Below are 10,024 nucleotides of genomic sequence, written 5' to 3' on the forward strand. Positions count from 1 at the left end.
GGTACTGAGGACGATGCTGGAGATGATAGCTCCGTTAATATAATACCGGAAGTCATTACCATTCACAAGGCTTCTTTCACACGCAGTACTTATTCTCTTTGGTCCTTGCCAAAAATCGAAAGTAGGCAGGACACTGAGAGGTAAGCAAGGCGCCATTCTATCACACGGTGCCTTCCTCACCGACTGTGGCCGCAAAGTCTACCAAACTGAACATACTGTTCCTCTGCGTGAAGGCCTACCCATACTCCCAACCTCCGTGGAATTAGAGAATTTGAGGCAAAAAGATTCGTAAATAGAAGGTTCCAGATAAGAAAGATTGGTGACTGGTTGCAGGCCACACAATGGTTTAGGGACAGATTTTCTTTTTTGTTTTAAAATTTTATGTATTTATTCATGAGACACACAGAGAGAAAGACAGAGAGAGAGAGAGAGAGGAAGAGACACAGGCAGAGGGAGAAGCAGGCCAACGTAGGGCCCGATCCCGGGACCCCGGGATCATGACCTGAGCTGAAGACAGACGCTCAACCACTGAGCCACCCGGGTGTAGGGACAGATCTTTAAAGAAATCAGCAAGTTATTTTGAAAAAATGCAAGTTGTTTGTATTTAAAGATCCGAATTCAAACGCTCCCAGCATTTATGTCATCAAGGTTTACCTGTAACCTACAGATAATGCTGGCATCGAGATCACAGCTTTAGTATGAGGTGTTATCAGTTCATCAACAGGTAAAGTGCATCGCACAGCACCTGGTATGTAGAAGAGGCTCAGTAAATGTATCGTCCCCTCCTTTATCAGCAAGGCTTATAAAAGACTCTTAGGAAATGCGTGCACTCAACTGGGTTATGGCAGTCGGTCACCTACTTTGATGTGATAACCGGTGTAGTTTGCATAATTATGCAATGTCACTCACCTCTGTTACCATGATGAAGAAAGCATGATAAGGAACTGAATGTAAGAAGTTGTTCAACCCGGATGGAGAGGAGGAGAAATAGGAGAGATGCCATTTGTGGGTTCTGTTGGACGGCATGAGTTGAATAGCAAGATCCTGGAAGAGACCGCTGTGCTGCACCACGTTGTTGAGACTGTGTCCAGGGTACTTGGGAGATTCCTTTCTCGCAGGACAGTGATCCTACAATGGCACTGTCCTTCGGGGACAAACACCTTCTTGTGACTCCCATGGTGTCTTTGAAGGCTTCCTCCTAAGACTCCGCACTGTCCCAACACCTCCTACTTGAATGGGAGGCGGGGTGGGGCCCAAGGAGAAGCACTGTCTCCTAGAGGGGAGGGTACAGGCTTTGTGGGGAGAGAGACCACGTTCGTTTGCTGCACCATCCTAAGGCTTTTGCTCTGGCGTCCGTCCTCAAAATAGAGGTAGTGTGCTGGTAGGAGGGAAGGCAAAGAGTTGGCAGATTCAACGAAAGCAGTTCATTAAAGCTTAAAAAGCAAATCAAAACCACTTTGTCCATCCGTCCCTAAAACAGAACCAAAAGTGACAACCAAACCAGCAGCGTCAACGTCAGGAAGAAGGACGTTCTTCCCCATCATACACAATCACAGCTACCCAAGAGAAACAAATTGGCAGGAAGGTGAAGCAGTAGCTCCGCTCCACCGTGAAAGAACGGGTTGATGCGCTGGTTGACTTCCATACATCCTTCACCTTATACAAAACCCAGGTCCTCTGAATTTTACGTGCACCCTCTGGGTGGACCGTGCCGTTCACTTCCTGTCTTCTGCCTGTGGAGGTCAACAAGTGTGCTCCCCGGGACCAGCAGATTGGGTCTTCATCTCACCTCTTCCTACAAGCTTTACCATCTGGGTGTTCCTGTTCCAGCTTCTCTGACCTATTGTTGGTTCTTGGAAAGCTGAATTTGCACTTCACTCGGTAGCAGTAGAGAAGGGAAACCCAAATGGTCACATGTGGACTCCGGCGCCTGCGAGCTGCAGTTTCTCTCTGCAGCTTCTCTCTGCAGCTGGATCCAGAGTGAAAGGCTTTGGATGGGAGCTTTCATGGTTTGGGACATGCTGGCACGGGACGGGGCAGCCCATAGGGCCTCTGGGACTTTGTAACCTTCTCCAAAATTGGGAAGCAGACAGAAAGGCTGATTTGTTGGCTTCTTCCTCTCTGAGTTCTCTAGCACAAGGCAAGGTCTCTATGAAACTGGATGTGAAATGATAAGAGCAAAGGAGCTGTCTGCTTGTGGTGTAGATGCACCAGATGAACACTCATCACCCCCCGAGGACTAAGCATGCAGGATGACTAATTTGTTTCGGTCTTACCAACTTTACGTGGTTCAAGAACGAGGAAATTAAAACACAAGGAAGTTGGGAAACCCATCCAGGCACGCAGCTGCTCAGAGGAAGAATTAAGATTTGAAACTACGTGGTCTGGGTAAAGAGCCTGTGCTCATGACCATGTCCACGTAACGCTCATCCACCCCGTCTACACAGTGTGTTCGAAGCACACCTGAATCCATAGGCCCCATGCAAAAACTGTGTGGATTCCTAGGGATCGCTAACCCACAGATGGAAAACCATGGAGCTAGTCCAGCCTCCTGTCCTACAATCTCTTTTCTTGGGTTCACAAAATGATGTATCGATCCTTGGCCACAGCCGTGCTGTGGGCACGGTTGCATATTCATTATGTGTACTTACAGGTGTGCCCGGAGAGAGGGGAGGGATTCCTGCCTTTCAATCCAGATTCTTAAGGTCCAGGGGGTCACCAGCTCTTTCTGCTGCCAGGAGGGGAGTCTGCTCAGGAAGCAGTACTCGCCAGGAGGTGCTGGCTGCCGGGTGAATTTGGGCAATAAAGGCAGTGGCTTCACTACTCTTTTATTCTTGTCTCGACATAAGCCTGTTGCCTGCTTTGTGTGGATCCAAAAGAAACACGTGGACACTCCCAGGGCTCCCAAAGTAGACGCCAGTGAGAAGGAGACGGGGACACGGATTATGGAAGCCTCAGTGTTGGGTGTGGACAGAGATCTTCCTCCCGTCACCCCTCAATGCAAAAAAAAAAAAAAAAAAAAAAAAAAGCCCATCAGGAAAGAATCCCAACGACGATCTTTTCCATCTTTAGACCCGTACTTCTTTCTAACAAAGGAGGGACGATCGGCCCAGTTTTTCACAGAAGTAAATAGATTTGAATGGAGACCAGACACAAAATATATTTTAGTACCTGCTTTTAATAAAACATGCTATTGCCCAAATTCAAAGGTGACCGTAGTATTTGGGTTTTACATAGTGACACGGCAAGAGCTCATGCCCTACGGACCATGTAGGAGGCCGACCAGGTATCCGTGAAAGGCGGCCCAGGGGCCAGAGGGGCTCGCAGTGTGCGGCAGACTGGGGAGAAGGTCTCCTGACTAGAGCCACAGCTCTTAGGTGTCCCAAAAACTCAACTACGGAGAAAGCGCTTGCACAGGCCTCACAGCACCCATCAGGGCCGCCGGCTACCCCAGCCCGAGGCCCGGTCCCCCGCAGCGGCCTGGGCCACTGAGCCGAGAGTCGCCGTAGGTGCCCGCTGCCCTGTGACCCCCGCAGCCCGGCCGCGCCTCCCCCAGCGGCCGCCGCCTCGGAGCCTGCAGGGCAGACGCTCAGAGGGCCACTCCCTGGGACCCCAAAGAGGTTTGGTTATAAACTGTCAGACTATTGCATTTAATTTTTCAACTTAAAGAATAAAACCAAGTCAGTGTCCGCGCATATTCCACAGACATTCGGCCTAAGACTGATTTCGAGTGCGTGCCCTGAATGTGCGGGGGACTGTCATTCTCACTCGGGCCCCTCACCACGGGGAGTGTCTTGGTGTCTCTGCGCCTCAGCCCCGACCGGGGTAGGCGGCCGGTGACAGTACCTGTGGTTGTCAGTGTTGGGCTGCCTGTAGTGACAGGTTGAGCGAGAGCAAAGCCACCTGCAGCACTTACTGTGTCCTTATTTTGGACTTGAGAGCCGCAGGGACAGATCCTCCCGCACAAATGCGGGGAGAAGGCTGGAAAGACCCCCGGTGGACCCAGGTGGGGGGTGCAGCTGGCGCACGGGCCAGGTGGGCAGGCAAGCGAGGGCACCACGCTCTCAGAGCAGGTGGGGGGCCAGGCAGTGGCCCTGGGGTCCCGGGGGTGGCTCTGGGGTCCTGGGGGGTAGCCCTGGGGTCCCAGGGGTGGTCCTGGAGGTCCCGGGGAGTGGCCCTGGGAGTTCTGGTGGGGTGGCCCTGGGGTCCCAGGGGGTGGTCCTGCGGTCCCGGGGAGTGACCTGGGATTCTGGGGGGTGGCCCTGAGGTTCCAGGGGATGGCCTTGGGGGCCCCGGGGGGTGGCCCTGGGGGTCCCGGGGAGTGGCCCTGGGGTCTCAGGGAGTGGCCCTGGGGGTCCTGGGGAGTGACCTTGGGGTCCTGGGGGTGGTCCTGGGGTAGGGGGGGGCGGCCGTGGGGGTGACCCTGGGTGTCCTGGGGGTGTGGCCCTGGGGGTCCAGGGGGCTCCCAGGCGTGCTGTGAGGCAGAGAAACCCACCTCGTGTCCGCCCTCAAGTCAAATGTTGTGTAGGCCAGTTTATTTTCTGCTTCCTTACAGAATTCCACAGTTAACAAATGGGAACAGGTTTCTCTGAAAGGAATCCCTCTAGGCTGTCAGCAGATACAGGCGGACCGGGACCTGACCGGGGGTCTTAGCTCGGCCAAGGACATTTGCATTTTAATAGGTAACTTTTGAAGCTCTGATCTTTCAGGACCTGGCTAAGCAGCAGTGTGGCGGGTGTGTTTCTGGGGCTGAGGATGGGTCTGCCTGAGGGTTTGAAAAACAAGGACAGAGGGAATCGACTGAACCTCTCAGATCATATTCCCTGAATGTCATCCCTGAAGAAGGCCAACCGGGAATATGAGAGAGAGAGAGCGAGAGAGCGAGCGCGCACACCTGGGGTGGGGGGGCGCTGTGGGGGTGGGGGCGTGCAAGGTGGTGTGTACTGCTCTTGGCAGCGATGGGCTGAAGCTTGCGCGTGCAGCATTCAGCAGGCACCCAGCACCCTGCCGTAGTCCGGCAGCCGGCCCTGCATCAGCGTCGTCCTGCGTGCGCACCACCCTTGAATGTCCAGCCAGATGTCTTATCATGATCCGAGCCTTGACTCTGACTAATAAATACGAGGAAGTTTTACATTGCCCCCTCTATGCTGGATGTTCCGAGGGGAAAACCCCATATAATGCCCATGTAAACATTCTTCTTCGCTCTCCCTGGAACAGCATCCTTGGATCGCTCCCCGTTGGACCAAATCAGACCCCCAGCGAGTGAGCACTTCCTGACCTTTGTGCCAGTGCCCGGCCCTCCTCTCTGGCCGCTGGTGGCCAGCACGGCATCGTGGGTATGTTCCCTTGTCATAAAGTCATTTCATTTTATTTCTTCTTTATGTCAAGACTTTCTGTGTGTAGGATAGTTGGATCCAGTTTCAGGTCCCCTTGACTTCCACAGTTTGGGCCCCCCTTAAAAAATTGAATAAGAAATTATGAATACAGTATTAGGCATTAGAATGACTATTTAGAACAAGAAATTTTATATCAAAAGAAATTATGGAATACATAAAAGCTGAAGAATGATGGAAACGCTATAAAAATCCGGAAAAAATAACAATTAACTTGCTGCTAGACTTTCCACTATTGTACTTTCCTTTCCCTACATCTTTACTCTGTCCTCTTTGATCCTCTTCATCACACGGTGATATCATATTATCATTTTCAGTAGGAAAACCAGAAATATAACTCATTCTTTCCCCTAGCTTTGCTGATCAATACTTTTTTTTCTATTATTGATACTTGGGGGTGCATAGGAAATGCAGTTTCTAGGAGATATCCTGAGTGTTTGTCATACGGCTGCAGGCTTGTGCCTTAGGAACACAGGAATTCTGATAAATTCTGTTTTGTTTTATTTCCATGAACAAGACGACAAAAGCATCCTGGTGTGTTTATAATTCTGCATTTCACATTACTGAGAATATTCCTGAAGGAAGAGAATTCCCATTTTCACTAGACACGGAAATGAACCAAATTCTCTGCTTGGGATTTTACACACATCTGACGCTCAGGAAAATGTTTTGACAAGATTAGCTCCTGACTCCAGATATTTCAATCTCAGTTTCCTTGGCTGCCTGCAAATCTCCAGTGCTGAGTGCTGGAGGATGCAGTCACGCTGCAGCCTGACCCCTGGCCTCCCCCCTCGTGTCAAGACAGTTGGCTCTTCGGTGGAAGTGCCTGGAAGCCATTCCTGCCACGAAGGCTGGAAGAGCCTCGCCAGCTCCCACCCTGACTGAGAGGAGCTGCGAAACCCATGCATCTATCACACTAAACCAGGACCGAACACCCTCAACCCACCCTTCTTAGCTGGGTCCCAGGACCTTCTGCAGCTACCCTCATGCTGCCAGTAGGAAAGGGAGTCTCATCCAAATGTGGCTGAAAATACTCTACTTCTGTAAATTTCACAAAAACCTATGACCTCCTCTAGGATTTTGGAGGGGCCCATGCCAGTGAGGGGTCATAAGGGTTCATCTTCCTTAGCCACCCCCTCCCCCGCCGTGACTCCACCTCTGCTAGGTGAGACCGTGATCCCTGCATTCTTATCAAGAGAGCAAGGAGAGTGTCATCAAATATATACCACAAATGGGGTCTGATGGGATTGAAAAGTACTTGTCTGGGTTTTGAAAGAGAGGAAGGCCAGATGAAGGTGGGATGAGTGCCCTAAACTGGGCAGTTTCCAGAGAAATTGTCCTTTCCTTCAAAACGGGCAAGATTTTCACAGAGGTTCAAGAAAACCTGTGAATATCCAGTGTCAGACCCAAAATTAGGGTGTCTGGTCTGACAAGGGATGTGAACAGTGGACTGAATATTGGAAAGAGATTCAATGTCAGAAAATTCAGGATGTTTTGGTGGCTGTCCCCATAGACCAGTGTTTCTCATAGGATTGCTCAAGGATTTGCAAATTTATTTATTTATTTATTTATTTATTTATTTATTTATTATTTATTTATTTATTTATTTTAAAAAATGTTATTTATTTATTCATGAGAGACACAGAGAGAGAGAGGCAGAGACAGGTAGAGGGAGACGTAGGCTCCGTGCAGGGAGCCCGATGCAGGGCTGGATCCTGGGTCTCCAGGATTACGCCCTGGGCTGAAGTCAGTCCTAAACCGCTGAGCCACCAGGGCTGCCCACAAATGTTTTTAAATGAGAAAATACATACATTTTCTGCTGGTGATAATCTAAGCAAACAAAATATGTTATGGATCATTCAGGCGACCATTTCTTGACTAAAATTGCCACTTGGTTTCAGCGCTGACATTTGCATTTTTTTATCTACAATTTACAACTGCATCCAGTGGCTGTCAGATTAAGTCACATTGCACCCATCAAAATGGGTTCAAAAGACACAAATGGAGAGAAGATTCCCCTGGCACAAGGCGTACCACAGAACAGGCTGCTGAACACACAACCACCCTCTGGTTTGGTTTGGTTAAATTGAACTATAATTGACATATAACAGCCTGTTAGTGTCAGGTGTACATCAGAGTGATTTGACATTTTTATATGTCACAAAATGATCCCCACAGTAAGTCTAGCTATCTGTCACCATGCAAACGTTATTGCAGTTTTATCAACACTATTCCCTGTGCTGTGCATTATATCCCTGTACTTAATTTATAACCGGTGGTTTTTACTCTTAATCCCCCCCTTCAGCTGTGTCACCCCTCTGGGGACCACCAGTTTGTTTCCTGCATCTACGAGTCTTTCTTTCTTTTCTTTCTTTCTTTCTTTCTTTCTTTCTTTCTTTCTTTCTTTCTTTCTTCTTTCTTTCTTTCTTTCTTTTCTTTCTTTCTTCTTTCTTTCTTTTCTTCCTTTTTTTTTTTTGATTTTACTTATTTATTTGAAAGAGAGAGAGCAAGCATGAGTGGGCAGAGGGAGAAGCAGACTCCCCGTTGAACAGGGAGCCCAACGCAGGCTCGATCATAAGACCCTAGAATCATGACCTGAGCCGACGGCAGATGCTTAACCAACGGAGCCACCCAGGCGCCCCTATGAGTCTGTTTCTATCATAGCTCACGCCTCAGTCGTGTTGCAGAGGGATGCATGAAGAAAATCCTCTCTTCACATGACCTATGGGGCAACAGATAATTAGAAGGAAAATGAATCATAAATAAGAAATAGTTTTTATATTCTCAATTCCTAAATGAGATTTATACCAATTAACAATATATTTCAATCATGTCAAATATTCATCATTTAAAGAAAAAGAGAACTATGTCTAATTATCAAGGGCCACCTCCTTGAACTCAGCAGTTGAGCATGGATGGCTGGTAGAGTTTTGGTTAGTCATATGCCCCAATTTTCCAGAGTGAACAAAGTCTTGGAGTCTTGAAATATCATTTTGCACAGTGTAGTTTTCCAAACAGGCAATCCCTGAATCTGGATTATCATAACCAAATATAGGAACGACCAGAGAGATAGAACTGATACTTGACCATTCTATCATGAAACCCAACACACACAATTTTGAGTGCAAAAACATTATTCGTCATATGTACTCATTTCTTTATATGTTCAAGGAACATTTATGTGCTAAGCAGTCTGTAATGTGCTGGCAATATGAACGAGACAGAGTGAAGCCTCTGTTGGAAAAGATAGACATTAAACAATTAAATAAGAGCAGCTTGTAATTAAAGTTTGTAAAAAGCAAGTAACATTGCTCTATAGAATCACAAGGGTAATTTGCTTTAGCTAGGACGGCTAAGGAAGGCCTTTCAACAAAAATGACTTAGAACATGAGATAGAATGGACCAAGTGAAAAGAGTAAGACTATTTTAAGCAACAGGAAGTTCAAAGTCCCCAAACAAGAAGGAATTTAGAGAAGACAAGGAGGACAGAAGCACAGTAGTGGTTAAGGCGGGGAGCAGCACAAAATGAGATTAGACGTGTTATCTAGCAGCCAGTGGTGAGAGCCTGGTGGAACGTGGGGAAGCATCAGGACTTTATTTGAAGGGTAATGAAAAGCCATCAAGGGACACCTGGGTGGCTCAGTGGTGGAGCACCTGCCTTCAGCTCAGGTCATGACCCAGGGGTCCTGGGATCAAGTCCCATGTCAGACTCCCTGCATGGAGCCTGCTTCTCCCTCTGCCTGTGTCTCAGCCTCTCTCTTTGTGTCTCTCATGAATAAATAAATAAAATCTTTTTTAAAAAAGCCATCAATCAAACTGAGCAAAGGAACACACACACAGAGACACACACACACACACAGGCCTTTGGGTGTATATTCATCTTTAAATGGTTTGATGGAAAAATAAAAATAAAAAAATAAATGGTTTGATGGCTCTTCTTCAAATGTATGTAGGCACACCTCCATATACACACATATTTGCACACACACATGCACACACACCCTGCAGCTGTGTGTGATAAAGATTTTTCAAGTCGCAATTGGGAAATGGTGAGGAGACCATACAACACAATGATAGATGGGCCTAGAGAGGTAGCAGGGCAGGTAACGACAAGTCAATGGGGTTTAGGGATCTGTTGGACGTGGTATTAACAAGACTCACTGACAGAGTGGAATGCGAGGGAATCATAAAAGAGGATTCCCAAGTTTCTGGCTTTAATCACTGGGTAGATGGTGATTCCATGGTGAAGACTGAGGAAGTACCAGATTTAAGGAGGAAAATCAAGTGTTCTGGTTTGGAGGTGTTTGAGATTGAAGTGTTTTTGTGATATCTACTGGGTTTATGCCAAGCAGGCAGTTACAAGAGTTGGGAGACGGGAAGAAATCTGGACCAAGGACATAAGGTTGAGAATACCTGGCATATGTTTAAAGCCACTGGAGCAAGATGAGATCAGCCAAGGAGAGAGAAAGAGCTGCTGGAGAAAGAGAATATCCAGGAAAAGGTGTAAGAAAATCCGATGTTTAGAGGATGGGTAGAAGGGGAGGATCCAGAAAGAGGCCAGAGGAAATGGCCAGTAAGGTGGGAAGATCTCAGGCAATTATGCCATTTAAGTGGAGGAGGGAGCCCTATTC

This window comes from Vulpes vulpes, chromosome 5, assembly GCF_048418805.1.
Source record: "Vulpes vulpes isolate BD-2025 chromosome 5, VulVul3, whole genome shotgun sequence".
NCBI lineage: Eukaryota > Metazoa > Chordata > Mammalia > Carnivora > Canidae > Vulpes > Vulpes vulpes.